Source organism: Cavia porcellus, unplaced genomic scaffold, assembly GCF_034190915.1.
Source record: "Cavia porcellus strain 051 isolate PalLab524CR breed Dunkin Hartley unplaced genomic scaffold, mCavPor4.1 scaffold_14, whole genome shotgun sequence".
NCBI lineage: Eukaryota > Metazoa > Chordata > Mammalia > Rodentia > Caviidae > Cavia > Cavia porcellus.
This window is the reverse complement of record NW_026947497.1, coordinates 37,888,429-37,903,887: the sequence shown is the minus strand read 5'-3', so window position 1 is coordinate 37,903,887 and position 15,459 is coordinate 37,888,429. Positions and strand designations below refer to the sequence as shown.

The following is a 15,459-nucleotide window of genomic DNA, read 5'->3' as shown; positions in this document are numbered from 1 at the left end:
GAACTGCTATCCAAATGTCTAACATAATTTAATAGTAACTATAACTCTAAAGATACTAAAGATTATATTCACTGACATTCAACAACAAATTAGCAGAAGAATTTAACAAAAGCAACAGAAATGTGCCAGACAATTTCTCTTTTAAGAATACAAGCCTCGGGTCAGGGATTTAGCTCAGTGGCATAAATGAGCACTTGCCTGGCAAGCGCGAGGTCATGAATTCAATCCCTGGTACCAAAAATAAAAAAATAAAAAAGAATACAACCCCGAAGGGTAATTTGATAACTTATAGACACATAACTGTTCTCATCTATAAAAAATGTCATACTCTCACACAAAAGAACACATCCTCTCCCCCAAAAAAACACATTCTCTTCTATAAATACACACAATCAAAGGGCCGTAGGTTTATTTCAGCGGCATAAGCACCTGCCTGGGAAGCACGAGGTCATGAGTTTGACTTCTGGTACCAAAAACAATAAAAAATAAAAATAAATAAAAATAAAATCAAGGGAAATATACATTATAAAAACATAAATTCATATGACCAAGGGAAAATTGTGCTGATACAAACAAGAAAAATTTTAACATTATGTTTCTGATTTTATTTCAAGGATTGTGCCTAAAAACCCCAAATTCATGTGATAATAAATCAAATCTGTATAAATTATGAAAATATTAACAAAAATGAGTTCTTTCGTAAGCATCTAACAAAGCTTCTTTTCTTGGAAAATGAGTGTTTTACTTAGTTTAAAAGATAGTATAAAAGCTACATTTTAGTGTTTTTCACTAAGAAATAGCAATTTAATTTAAAAAACTGTTTTACTTTGAGTCCAAACTGTCTTTATCATTTTTAAGAGTCCAAACTGTCCATCATTAACAAGTGAAGAAACATCTTGTAAGAAAATAAAACTAATTTGTTTAATCTCAACATAAATGAAGACATGGATAACTGCATGTATGTTTAAGTGTATAGGATTAACAACCATATTACTAAGTTTTTGTTGGACAGTTGAACAGAACTGTTTGCAGTCTTGCTGCTTGAATTCCCACTTTTTATGTCCCACTTTTGTATCTTGAACAACTATTTATAAAAGGACAGTATGTAAACATTAACTAGTAACTTCTTACTGTTTATTTTTTCTCTGAATGTATGTATTATTTCTACCCATTTTCTGTTTTGTTTAGTCTTTCTTTAAATAAAATAAAATTTTAAAAAGGAAAAAAATTAAGTTTATAAAAATTTCTCTAAAGTTAAGCAGTAATTTTTAATATATATACTGATTTTAAATGCTATTTACTGAACACATATGAACTATGTATATCACAGAAAAACACAAGTTTATCTTATAAATACAGCCCACAGCAAGAGAATCAGTGACTCTAAATCTGGATTCCATGAGTTTCTCTAGAAAAACAATTCAGGAATATTGTACTGTATCTTCTTTTTTCCCTTTTCCCTGCTCTTCTCCACTTGTTTTTTCTTCCCCCTTCCTTGCCCATCTGAGCAACTGAGGATAAATAAGAATATTTTTAAAAGTCTCTTTCAAAACATAGTTTTAGTACTGCGTAATTTCCTCCTTTTAACTGCGAATAACAGCAGCAAAAATGCATGCATAACAGAATATTATATCTTCTTTTTGTTGTAAAGACTAAAAGTCATATCCATGTAATGAGTAATCAACAAATGATAGCAATAGATAAAAACAATGCAGTGGAAAGAACATTAGATCAGATGATAAAAGAGAATCTAGATTTGAATTTCACTTCCAGTTTTGAGTTCAGCCAAATTACTTCTCTTTACTAAACTTTAGTTTCTCTGTTAGGCAGGATCATGAAACTATCACTTTTATAAGTCAAAAATGAAATTAGGATTTTATTGCTGTATAATCGTTACACTTTCTTTGTAGGAATGTTAGGTAATGAGATAAGGTAAATTGCATTATTGCCAAATCCCTGAGATCCTTCTTGGTTCAAACTTCCTTTCCGGTACTTTCTACAGAATTTGATGCAATTCAAAGAGAAAAAGGGAAAATGTCCTTGTGTCATGTCCTCATCTCCTTTAGGTATTCTTTCTTTGTCATCTCTTCCTTGTCTCTCAGAAGATGCACCTGTCTAGTTATGTGTGGGTCAACGGAACAGAACTGTGGATACAGAAAATTCCCCTGACTCTTCAGCTATCTAATCTTCAACAAACTGCCAAAAGTATATGTTGGAGGAAAGACAACCTATTCAACAAGTGGTGTTGGGAAAACTGGTTATCTGTTTGCAGAAGACTGAAACTAGACCCTTATCTCTCACCAGGTACTAAGTTAAAATAAAAATGGACCAAAGATCTAAACATGAAAATAGAAACATTAAACCAAACAGAAGATAAAAATAGGTAATACATTTGAATACTCAGGTATAGGAAAGGGTTTTGTTTCATTTTGTTTTGCTGGGACTGGATCTCACTATGTAGGTTCAGACTGGCCTCGAACTATGTAGCAAGGGCTGGCCTCGAACTCAGCAATCCTGCCTCAGCTTCCCAAGTGCTGGGATTACAGGTGTGCGTCACCATGCCTGGCTCAAGAAAGGATTTTTCTAAACAGAACTTCAGTCGCACAACAAGTAACAGCAACAGTGAACAAATCAGATTATATTTGACTAAAAAGCATCTATATTGCAAAAAAATCAATCAGCATTGTGAAGAGACAATCTATAGAATGGGGAGAAAAATTTGCCAGCTACTCCTCAGAATACTAATATTTAAAATATACAAATAGGCCGTGGCCGGGAAAATAGCGGACCAAAAGGCGGGAGAGGAGAAGCCTGAGAAGTCCAAGCGAGCTGGAGCCGCTGGAGGACCTGAAGAAGCAGAAAAACCTGTGAAAACTAAGACTGTTCTTTCAGTAATGGAGGGGAAAGTTCCAGTCACAGCACTGAGAAGTGATCCGCTGAAGAAGCTGCAGACATCCCAACAAAGTCTACAAAGATCTCCAAATTTGGATTTGCCATAGGTGGTCAGACAGCAAAGAAAGCATCAGCTATATCCATCAAACTTGGATCAAGTAAGCCTAAAGAAACTGTTCCAACTCTTGCTCCAAAAATCCTTTCAGTACAGCAGCTTTTAATGAAGATAAAGATAGTGAACCTGAGGAAATGCCTCCAGAAGCAAAGATAAGGATGAAGAATACTGGAAGGGATACACTGACATCAGCTGGACCAAACTCTTTCAATAAAGGAAAGCATAGGTTTTCTGATAACCAGAAGCTAGGGAATGGAATATAAAATCTCACCTTGGGAACGTCCACGACCAAGACAATTAAATGATGTGTTTTGAATTAGAGTGTGGGGTGGGTGTAAAGTTAAAAGGAACAGTTTCCTTTTTTAAAAAAATGGTATAAGACTATCTTTGGAGCCGCTTTTGCTTTTTCATTTTTTTTTTTTTTTAAGATTGAGTGGTACACTAATAAGTGAGAGTTTGAAATTAGAGGTAATTTATGTTTTATATACAGATTTCAAGACATTTGCTAATTTTGTAGTTTCATGTGATTAGTTTCCAAAGGTTACAGATAATAAAGAAATCAAAAGTGGTACCTTTTTAAGAATTGCGTATTTTTTTAGACACAATTATTAGCACATTAAGAGAGACGCAAAAAGTTACTATTTAAAACTGCAAGCAGTTACTCCTAAATTAACTCCCTCATTACCTAAACTGTCTGGCTCCCAGGAACAGCCTTATACAGAGAAAGGGGGAGTATCATATTGAAAAGAAAATGTTGTAGAACTATTGACTGAAAGTAAGTAGATAAAATTAAAAGAATTTTTTTCCTTATGGGCATTTGTTTTGTTTCAAGTTGTCATATATTAGATATTGCATTGCTATCAGTGGATACAAATACTTAGCTCTTTTACAAAAAATTTTTTTTTAAATTTTTATGTGAAGTATTGAGCATTTGAAACAGCCCATTTCACCTTAATGGTCTGGTTTGTCTTCATTATTCTTCAAAGAACAGCCATTTGCTACCAAAGTAAATCAGTATTTTGAATGTGCTTCTCTTGGTTTTTGTTTATTAGCTAGTTCCTGTAAGCATTTCCACCAGAACTTGCAAATTATAAGAAAGCTGTTTCTTTTAAAATACGGACCACCCCCCAAAAATTTATTTTTTAAAAGGTATAAACACCAAAAAAAAAAAAACCCACCAAATTTAATACTGTATGAAGATGGAAAACAATAAGATGCATTTTCTGTAACTTTGTCTGTGCATTTATGTTACTAAGTTGTTAAATCCAATCTGAATTGCCTTCATTACAGAATTTCTTATTAGAATAGTCAATATGGTTAAGTATACACATACTGACTAGTGGCCTCTCAAAAGCATATTGTAGGTACTGAAAATAAAACGAAAGAAAATGCATCTTCAAACATTTTATGAAATTGCTCATCACATATACGCTTCAACTGGTGTATTGTAGGCTGTTTGGTTTGTATTTTTCTATTGTATATGGACTTTTTAATGTGACAATTAAACACTTCTCTTTTTTTTTTGTCTTTTTCCTTTTTATCAGTACCAGGGATCGAACTCACGACTGCCTGGTTGCAGGGCAGGTGCTTATGCCGCTGAGCTAAATCCCCAGCCCCAACACTTCTTTAAAAACATAGTCACAAACAAAAGTAAAATGATATGATGATTTCCCTCAGAATTCCAACAATGTTAAATTTCAAGGCAGCTTCAGACTATTTTTTTGGTGGTTGTTACTTGCTGATCTTTTTTAATAGGTAGTAATTCCAGAGAAGAAACCTGTGCATATGCCTAATAAGTTGTTCTTTTACATTAAAGTTTAGATTAAGCCCAAGTAAAACAATGGAAATGTATATAGAACTGTTAGTTCTCACATGATTTAATTATATCAACATACATGAATTTAACTTACTTTTATCTAGGCAAACTTATTCATTTTTGTCCATTTTACTATTTGTTAAAATAACATGCCTCTCCTACGTACTCTTTTCTTGACCCAAATGAAATACTAATCTAAGGTCAAGATGAGGAGAAATGACTGCGATGAATGTCTTTACTAAAATAACCAATAAATTTTGTCAAACTTCAAAAAAATTAAAATAAAATAAAATATACAAATAATTTAAAACAAAAAAAAATTAAGCCATCTAAAATTAAAGATCCAGTCAAGAAATGAGCATGAGAAATGAACAGATATGTCACAGAAGAAGAAACATAAATTGTCAACAAATATATTAAAAAATGCTGAGTATCTCTGGGCATTAGAGAAATGCAAATTCAAGCAATGTTAAGATTCCATCTTACTCCAGAAAGAATGGTAATCATTAAGAAATCAACAACAGCAAATATTGGTGAAGCTGTAATGAAAAAAGAACACTCCTTTATTGGTGGACATGTAAATTAGTATAAGCATTATGGAAATCAGTGTGGAGATCAAAAAAGTGAAATAAGAAATTTCCCATGACCCAGCAATCCCTCTGCTTCAGGTCTTCTCCAAAAAGCTGAAGTCACTATACTATAGCAACATGCATATCGATGCTGATAGCAGCACAACTCATAACAGCTAAGTCCTGCAAACAGCCTGCATGTCCATCAACAGATGACTGGATACAGAAAATGGGGTATCTATATGTAATGGAATACTACTCTGCTATGAAGAATGATAGATTTGAAACATCTGTAGGAAAACAGTTGCAACTGAAAAATATAATGTTGAATGAAATAAACTAGACACACAAGCTTAAATACATGATGTCTCTCATTTGAGTGAGGCAAAGAACAAAGAAAATAATGACGGATGGATAAAAGGAGACTAGGCGATCTCTTACAATAGGAAGTAATTCAAGGGGAAAAATGTGAAGGGTAAGGAGGAGGGAAAGGGAAAGTAAGTAGAATAAAGATATACCATGTACAGAATAAATAACTTCAATTAATGTAAATACTGCATGCTAAGTACATGAGCTAAGACCATATCAAAAAGAACAAAAAAAAAAAATGGGGCAGGAAAGTGAAGGAAAAGTGAGGGAGGGGGAAGCAAAGGGGATTTGAAAAAAGAGACAGAAGTTGCGTCTGTACATGTAACCACTCTTCAAGATGACTGTCAGCTACATGAATCACAAACATATACTAATATAATTTTTAAAAAGCTTTTTAATGACTTTTTTAAAGAAGATGGAATCACCTTTGTGCAAACCAAAATTCCAGGTAAACAGCTATTGGTAAAATTAAAAATCACCATTTTCAAGGGATGAGAGAGCTTCTAAAGCAGTGAGGATCAGTAATGGCCAAGACTCTGGGAAGAAGAGAACCTGGACAAGGTAAACGGTCTTTATGCCATTATTTTAACTGTGCGAGCATTTGCGGGTTCTGAAAAATAGCAAGCTGTTTTGAATTGTGGCTCTACCCAGCAAGACTGCTGTTTCTTGGAACCAGAGAAACTTGTTATTAGGACTAATAGTCTTTCAAAAAGACAAAACTAGACTTCAAACACAGTCTATTTCCCCTCAAAACATCTGCCACATACCAAAGCTGTCCAGGATCAGGGCTGAAGGGTTAAGCAAGAGGTGTCTGAGATGCAGAGCAGAGTTCCTAGCAGTCGCTCGGAGCTCAGGGACACAGCTAAGGGTACTGCAGTCTAGAACCTGCCAAGGGCAAGCACCTGTGATCACGCCAACTCCACCTGAAAGCCTAGAGCAGCTGTGCTCTGGGAATGTTAAACAACAGGAGACAGAACCTCATCAAAACAGAAGCGATGCAGCCTCAGCTTAGCTCAGGGCCCAAGGAGAGTAATGGGTTTCAGTGTCTGAGGGAGGAAAAGTAACGCTCCCTAGCAACAGAAAATGTATCTGAGCAGTTCTGTCCAACAGAACACTACTACAAGTCACAGATATAAGCTGGATATTTAACTTAAATTTTTCTAGTAGTGACATTAAAATTTGAAAGACACAGGCAGAATTAAGCTTATATTTCACATATCTAAACTATTACTTCACCAATGTGATCAATATAAAGGGTTATTAATGAGATGTTTTAATCTGTGCAAAAAGGTTTGCTCAGTGTCTTGTAATAAAAAATTATAATATCATTAAGAGGAGGAAAAATTAAATGAAAGAATAAACAATTTCAATGTAAGAATTGGAATATAGTTTAATGAAAACCTAGAGTTGAAAAATAAAGTATCTGCAAATTAAAGTTCATCAGATGGGTTTAACAAAAGACTATGTATACCAGAAAACAAAAGACTATGTATACCAGATATAATTTATGAAAAACAACATTAAAAAGGAATTTTAAAAGTATTAACAGAAATGTATCTATTAAATAAATTGGTTCATAATTTAAAACTTACCACAAAACTCTAGGCCAATCAAATTGGACTCTTTCAAATATTTAAAAAATAAACAACATCAATTTTGCACAAAGGCTTACAGAAAGTAGGAAAGGAGAAAGCATTTTTTAAACTATTTTTATGGGGCCTATATGACACTGGTTTCAAAATTGATAAGGATTATAAGAAAAATTATGGACTAATCTTATGAAAACAAAAAAAAAACCTGTGACAAAATATTAGTAAATCAAATCAAGCAACATATTAAAAGGATACTAAGTCACTGCTTTTGCAAAGCTTGATTTTCATTTGAACATTAATAAGTGCAGAGCCAGGCATGGTGGCACATGCCTGTAGTCCTAGCACTTGGGAGGCCAAGGTAGGAGGACTGCCATGAGTTTGAGGTCAGCCTGGGGTACACAGTGAGTTCAAGGCCAACCTGGATTACAGAATAAGAATTTGTCTAAAAAAAAAAAAAAAAAAAAAAACAGAAGAGTAACTGCAACTGACTTTGCTAGTAGTAAAAGGCAGAAAGCTTGTATGATTATCTTGTTAGATAAAAAAACATTTTTGACAAAATTTAATCAATACTCATTAATGATTTAAAAATTCTTAGCAAACTAAAACAATGCAATTTCCTTTAAATGAAAAACAGCACCTTTCAAACAATCCATAGCACACATCACATAGTGAAACACTGAAAACTTGTACTTACCATCACTTTCCCAGTGACAAGACTGCCCACTAGCAACCACTTGTATTAACATTGTCCTGGAGGACTTAAGCAACACATTCAAGCAGAGAAGGAAGAGGGGAAGAAAGAACTAGCTACAAGGTGAAAGGATCAAACAAGGGTTGAAAGAAAAGAAAAAAATATTATTTTTAAATTATATGACTGCATTTCTAGAAGATCCAGAAGAATCTACATGTTATTAACATTCGTAAGAGAATTAATTTTGCAAGCTACTGTATAACAAAGTCAACATAAAATTAGAAAAACAATGAGGAAATAGTGCAAAAAGAGTAACAAATTGAACAAATTAGGAATTTAGAAACAGACCAACACATCTGTAATCTTTGGACTTTTGTCAAAGATGGCACTTCAGTTCAATACAGAAAGAACAGCTTCTTGTTATGATGCTGGTTGATTTAGATTTCTAATTAGGGGTGGGGGGGAGACGACTGACCTTTATACTTCTCTCCATAAAATAAAAAATCAACTCTAGATGGATTTAAATGTAAATATCAAAACTAAAAAAAATAAAGCTTCTAGAAGAAAATAAAACATTTTCGTGACCTTGGAGTGAACATTTTCTTAAATGCATTATAAAAAGCACTACTTGAGTAACAATACAGTATACTAAAGTTAAGAATGTTTGTTCACCAAAAGGTACCATTAAGAAAGTAACAAACATCACTGGAAAGAAATAATAAATATTTGAGTAGATACATTTCATCTGATTTAAACATTATACAATGTATATACATATATCGAACCATTAGATTGTACCCCAATAATAAGCACTATAAAAATGCTTATTTTTTATAAATTGTCAATTAGTTGTAGATGGTAGAGAGAGTATCAAAAAGAAGTACTAGACAAATTGTTATGGCTGGAAAGGGTAGCAAGTAACAAGGCAATTTATACAGAAAGTTACAGCTTGTGCAAATACCAAAGTAGCACACTGGCTAAATTTCAATACAGTCCAACACAAACTTAGGAATCTGTCTCTCTATAGATACAGATATTTAGATATAGATATGAATATAGATATAAAGCACAGGTACAGATACAGAAATAGGCACAGATATACAGATACATATTTTCAACAAAAAACACCTATTCTGAGTATATAATGAGCTACTATGATTCAAAAAAAGTCCAGAGGCTATAAAACAAAAACAGTTGCTTACTAAACAATAAACAACATGTACTAAAGTGTTCACAGGAGTGATATCTATTTATAATGACTAAATTATCTGAATATACACAGATTACCAAATGGTGTCACCAAATTTATTTATATAAATTAGAGTATATTCACGACATGGAATGTATAGCAGGAAAGATGAAAATCTATAAGTATCCAACTATACTGGTGATTAGCACAAACATAATGTTGAATCAAGTCAGAAACAAAGGAGTATGCACTATCTGATTTCATCTTTATAAAGTTAAAAAAAAGGCAAAGAAAAAAACAATTAAGAGCAATCTATACTACCTAAAGAATAATGAATAGTTTCAGGAAACAGAAGTTAAGGTTTCTGGATTGTTGTCTGGCTGCTGGTTACAAATGTGTTTGTTTTGTAAAAACTAAAATTGCTCGTGAACTTTTCTGAATATAAAAATAAGAGATTATATGTGTGTAAGATCTACACACATGTTCTGTGACTGTGATACCTACAGTCGTGACAAGCACAAGGCCCTTAATTTCAAAGGAAAATATTTTCAAGAAACCATCAGATTTCTCACTGACTATGTCTGGATCATATGTATCTACAGTAACTGAAAGAAAGAATGGTAACAAAGTAACTGCCTTTTTGTGTGTGTGAACTGTAGTCTTTTTATTATTATTATTATTATTTTGAAGAGAATAAAACCAAAGGAGACAAAACAAAATGGAGTCATTCAAAACAAAAGGATGGACATAGTACATGACTTAAAAAATATACAGGGTGGGCAACAATGGTTACCATAATGCCTCTTGTTATTCAAAAGAATTGCCCATATAATCAGGTATAGTAAAATTGAACAAAACAGTACAAAAAAAAAAAAAAAACATTGGAGATATTATAGGACTCCAAAAGAAAATAATAGTCAAATCAGAATGGGTATCATAGTTAATCTTATTGTCATCACAGTAGTTACCTATACCATCAGACTTGAAACTATAAAACAAAACAAATTCGAATAAAAGCAGTCAAAACAAGACAGTGAAATCAATACGGGTCTTCAAAGAAAGTTAATAAGAAATCAAAAATGGTACCAGAATACATCCTGCTAGCTTTGGAATAGGTGTCCATACCTTCAAATCTAGTATAAGTAGACAAACTGGAACAGAATAAAACCAAACTAAACAGGACAATGAAAACAATATGGATTTCAAAACATGATACTAGATTAATAATGTCCACTGCCTTCCCTTTTTAGACAATTCCTCCCCTTTCACTTTCACAGGGTGCATTGTAAATTTGTATCCCACTGACTCTTTTAGTTTTTAGATTAGGGCAGCAGCCTGCTACTCACCTAAGTGATTCTGAACCTTTTTACCCTTAAGCCTGATCTCAAGTTACTTCCATTTACCTACAAGAGCATCAAGATTTTCTTTCCTTATAGCTGAGTAGTTCTCCATAAAAGTATCATGTCTTCCCAACCAATCTGAAGCTGATGGGCAAGCTACCCACACTTTTTTTCTGGTTCCCTGTCACATAAAGCATTGTTCTCTCATCTTTGACTTTCAGTCTATAAACCCTCTTTCAGATTAATTATATTTCTTATATAGAGCAACTTGATGAACCCTATCTTTGATCCACTCTGTGTTTCTTTTTATTGGTGTATTGAGGCCATCAATATCACCTATTATGGCTAACCTTCTCTGCCTCATCTTTGTCATGCTGTTTTTCTGCCACTGGTTGTCTACTTTTCCCCTTCATTCCACTGTCTGCCCCATTCAGTGAACCCCTTCTGCCACTGTTCCTGAAACCATGGTTTTTTCTCTCTCTAGAATGTCCTTCAGTATTATTTGAAGGGTTGGTTTGGTGGTCATGTACTCCCCCAGTTCTTCTTTGTCATGGAAGCATCTTATTTCTCCATTAACTTTGAGATAGTTTTGCAGGGTACATCAATCTGGGTTGGAGGTTATTTTCTTTCAGGACTTGGAATATTTCGCTCTTCTTGATTTGATGGTTTGTGTCGAGAAGTCTGTTGTGATTCTGATGGGTTTTCCTCTATAGGTGATCTGTTTCTTTTCCCTGACAGCTTTTAATATTCTGTTCTTGTGTTGAATTTCTGGGATCTTTACTATTATATATCTGGGTATAGATCTATTTTGGTTATAGCTGTCTGGAGTTCTGTATGCCTCATTTATCTGAATATCATTGCCTTTTCCTATGTTTGGGAAGTTTTCTTTAATTATTTCTGTAGGTAGGCTTTGTATTTCATTTGTGTTTATCCCTGCTTCTTCACTCAAGTTTTTTATTCTTAAGTTATAGTTCCCCTTGTCATCTTCTACCCTTTGGGTTGTTACTTCCTGGTTCCTTGTTATTTTTAAAAGATTTTTTTTTGTAATCGCAAGCTGCAAACTTGTCTTCAAGGTTTAATAGTCTATCTTTAGTTTCTTTCAAGCTTGCTTTGGCCAGCTTTTAATGGAGTTTTTAATTTCCTGGTAATCTCTTGAATCTGTTTCATGTATTTTAGTCTTTTTGTGTATTTGATTGAAGATTTCCCTCATTTTCTTATGCTCCTCCATTCTTCCATCTGTGTCTTCTTTACAAGTGCTTAGCAACTATTTTATTACATTTCTTATATCTTCTTTTACCTGTAATAGTATTTCTGTTTTAAGTTCTTTTATAGCTTCATGGAGTTATTTCAGTTGCTGTTGCTTCAGAAACTGCAGGTGTGCAACTCCTGATCTCTTGCCTGTTCACATCTCCTGGACCAGTACTGGTTGGGCTGAAGGCCAGAGACTGCCTTTTGCTCCTTCCTCTTGTCAGATTCCTGGTTTCTTCCATACACCTGGGTGATGGGGTCCCCAGCACTTCTTGTATTGGTTATAATTACTGAAGCCTGTTGGCTAGGTATTTCTGCTGTTTGCTGCTTTTCCCAATCTGCTGGTGGCTACTGGAATATAAGCAGAGGTTGGTTAGGGATAGCTTTAAGGGAACCTTGGAGGTGGCTACTGGACCACACACAGGGGCAGGACTCAATCCAAGGAATTTCCACCAGTCTGCTCTGAGCTAGGAGTGGCTGAATGAAGCTGGCTGCAGTTCTGGTTCTGGTCTTATCCTGCCTGACTCCAGAATGGTGCCCAGCCAATCGCCCACTCCTGCGGGAGGACTGAGTCTCCCACACTGAGTGCCAGCCAGTACAGTTTTCTGGTCCACTGATCCCCTCAATTACTGCATCTGCCCTCTGAGGCCTTTAGGCTTGCCAGCTACCAGCTTCACTGTGACTGTGTGTCTCCAGATTCCAATGGTGCTTCTTGCACAGTGAGACTGGCTCTGGTGAAATCACACCAGCTATTGCCTTCTTCTGTTTTAAGTTTTTGTTTTCTTTCTTTTCTTCTCTTTAATTCTCTCTATGGGTTCGATTCTCACTATAGTTTCTTCCTGGGTCAAAGGGACCCATTTCTTTCCTCTGGTCTTTTCCAGAATGCTATATTTCTGCATTTGGGCTGTTTCTCTCAGAGAGGCTTTTTACTCTGCTATTTAATGTTTTGCCATCTTCCCATCATCCAAATGTAGTCTTTTTAAAGGAGAATGATGGAGAGAGGAATGCTGCATCGGTAACCAACAATGTCTGCCACTGGAGATTACCTAGTTGTGCCACAGATACTTTTTATTTTCTCTAAGTTTTGGCTCCACTTAGCAGTCAACGTCGTTTGATAAAAAGGTAAATTTGAATTACTTTTCATAACTTTATTATAGTGAGACTGAATCCACAATTCTTCACATACCTAACAAAGTTCTCTGTAATTTGCTTTTTGTTTACCTCTTCAGCATTATTTTAAACAGTATTTTCCTCATTACATTTAATCATAGAATCTGGGATAATTAAAAAATATTTGTTACTGTACTGGAGACATATTCTGAAAATATTCCAAAGATCAAGGACTGACAGAGAGATAATAATTCTACATTTAAAATGGCTCAAGCAGCCGGGCGTGGTGGTTCATGCCTGTAATGCTAGCACTCAGGAGGCTGAGGCATGAGGATCATGGCAAGTTCAAGACCAGCCTACGGTACAAAGTGAGCTCAAGGCCAACCTAAACTGCATAGTGAGATCCTCTCTCAAAAAGACAAACATAAATAAATAAAAAACAAAATAAAATGGGTCAAGCATCTTGCATACTCTCCAATTTAGTGAACCATTATTATATTTATAAACTTAAGGATGATTACAGGGATTTTCAGTATGTTATGAGACCTGTTTGACTTTAATGGATTATCTTCTAAAGTCTAAAGTTTGGTAACCACCAAGATTTTGTGCTTTTGTTTTTAAAAATGTCACAATTAATGTAAACAACTATACTCAATTCTTTGCCTCCCTTCTAATCCCTAATCCTTAAACCCTAAACTTCACATTCCAATTAATCTATGCCCTTTTGCAAATCTCTCATCACTAGAAAACTCACACATAAAACCACATACAAAGTGGTTTTGTTTTCAAACTTTCCAAATATTAGAATGCCTTAACATATAGTTCTAGCTCAAGAATTAGATCTGTTCATTCAGTCAAAGAACTGTTCACCTACAATGTATCAGGATCTTGAAAGAGTGACAGATTCAGTAAAAAAAAAAAAAAAAAAAAAAAAAAAAAAAAAAATCAATTTACTAGAAATTAATGTATTTCATGTTTAGTAAATATTTCTATTCATTAATTTTATCCAAATAGCTTTGGTTAATATAACAAGGGTTTTAAAAAGTAGTAGATTGAACATATATTACTTTTTATTATGATTTAGAACTAAAATGTCCTCTCAAAGTCTCATGTGTTCAGAGGTGGAACTTTCAGAAGGTGACTGGATCATGGGAATTATACTCATGAGTGGTGATGAACTTTCAGCTGAAAGTGTTGCTAGGAGCTATGGCCTACTTGGAGGAAGTGGATAATTGGGCATGTCTTCGGAGGGTATTTCTCTCTCTGGTGAACTTCCCAATCTCTCTATGGTTGTTGGCTAACAGTGGTTGAACGCCTTTCCTCTGCCAGACCCTTCTGCCATGCTAATTCTACCTGGGAGCAAGCCAAGCATTGTGGCCAAATAAGGAGTCTGTAAGACCTATTGTTGATGGTGAATGAATGTCCTCAATTTAATAATTATTGACTGGATGGCCATTTTGTCTTGGGTTCTATCTCTAATTGGGTGGAGCTTATAAAAAAATTAAAAACTGGGGCCAAGGATTTAGCTCAGTGGGATAAGCACCTGCCTAGCAAATGTAAGATCATGTGTTCAATCCCTGGCACCACAAAAAATAAATAAATTAATTAAATAAAATAAAAACAAAATCTCTGTTCTTACAGGTAGTACTTATTCTAGGGAAGACCAAAAGTAAACAAATATATGTAAGTGATTACCTAACATAGCAGGTCCTAAAACTGTTACAGGAGAAAAAAACGGTAGGAAAAGCCAAAGCAGAAATACTCAGAATAAGATGTGGCATTTTTAAGTAAGGCCTCACTGAGAAGATGAAGGAGGAATGGGGTCTAGCCTGACCAGTTTGTTTCAAGGTCTAAGAAGCAAATTCTACCATGAGCATAAACTCTTTCAAACTGTTTGTGTTTCATTTTCAAATCTGAAAAACAATCTAGGATTCTCAGTCATATAAGAAACAAAGCAAAATAAACCAGAAATTGAAAGACACACACTACCAAATTGGAAATTTAAGGAAAGGCAGTGAAAAAAAAAGAAATTTAAAAATTAAAACAAACCGTAATTAGTTTTCCCAATGATGTAACATATTATATCCATGAAACAAGAACAGAATGCTACTTTTTTTTTTTTTTTATCGATACCAGGGATTGAACTCATGACTGCCTGCTTGCAAGGCAGGCACTTATGCCACTGAGCTAAATCCCAGCCCCAGAATGCTACTTTTTAAAAAAAGAACAAAAAGAAGTCTTAGAAATTTAAAAATATATGTGATAGCAAGACATTGTTAATGCAATGAAAGTTAAATGAATTTCTTAACAAAAAGGAGAAAAAAATAAGAAAACTAGTGGCTTAATGCAGACACTAACAAATGTGAATTTAAACAAAGGAATAAAGAAAATAGAGGAAAAATACCAAAGACACAAAAACAACACTTAAGACTAAAGATGTCAAGCATGGTGGTACACACCTGGAAGCCCAGCGTTTAGGAGGCTAAGGCAGGAGGTCTGCTGAGTTTGAGGCCAGCCTGGGCTATGAA

General features: G+C 34.4%; 1 protein-coding gene and 1 pseudogene across 3 annotated transcripts in view; one reads left to right on the top strand and one right to left on the bottom strand.

The window, feature by feature from the left end:
* The window catches only part of Anapc10 (anaphase promoting complex subunit 10), an 82,958-nt gene that overhangs the window by 5,883 nt on the left and 61,616 nt on the right, over positions 1–15,459 (bottom strand). Inside the window, exon 5 of one of the 3 annotated variants that reach the window (XR_010051482.1) lies at positions 8,048–8,160. The exons of the other annotated variants lie outside the window; for them this stretch is intronic. The gene's annotated coding sequence lies outside the window, so the exon portion shown is untranslated. The remainder of the gene's footprint in view (positions 1–8,047; positions 8,161–15,459) is intronic. 3 annotated transcript variants of the gene reach the window in all.
* LOC106029159 (PEST proteolytic signal-containing nuclear protein-like) lies at positions 688–3,782 on the top strand (annotated as a pseudogene).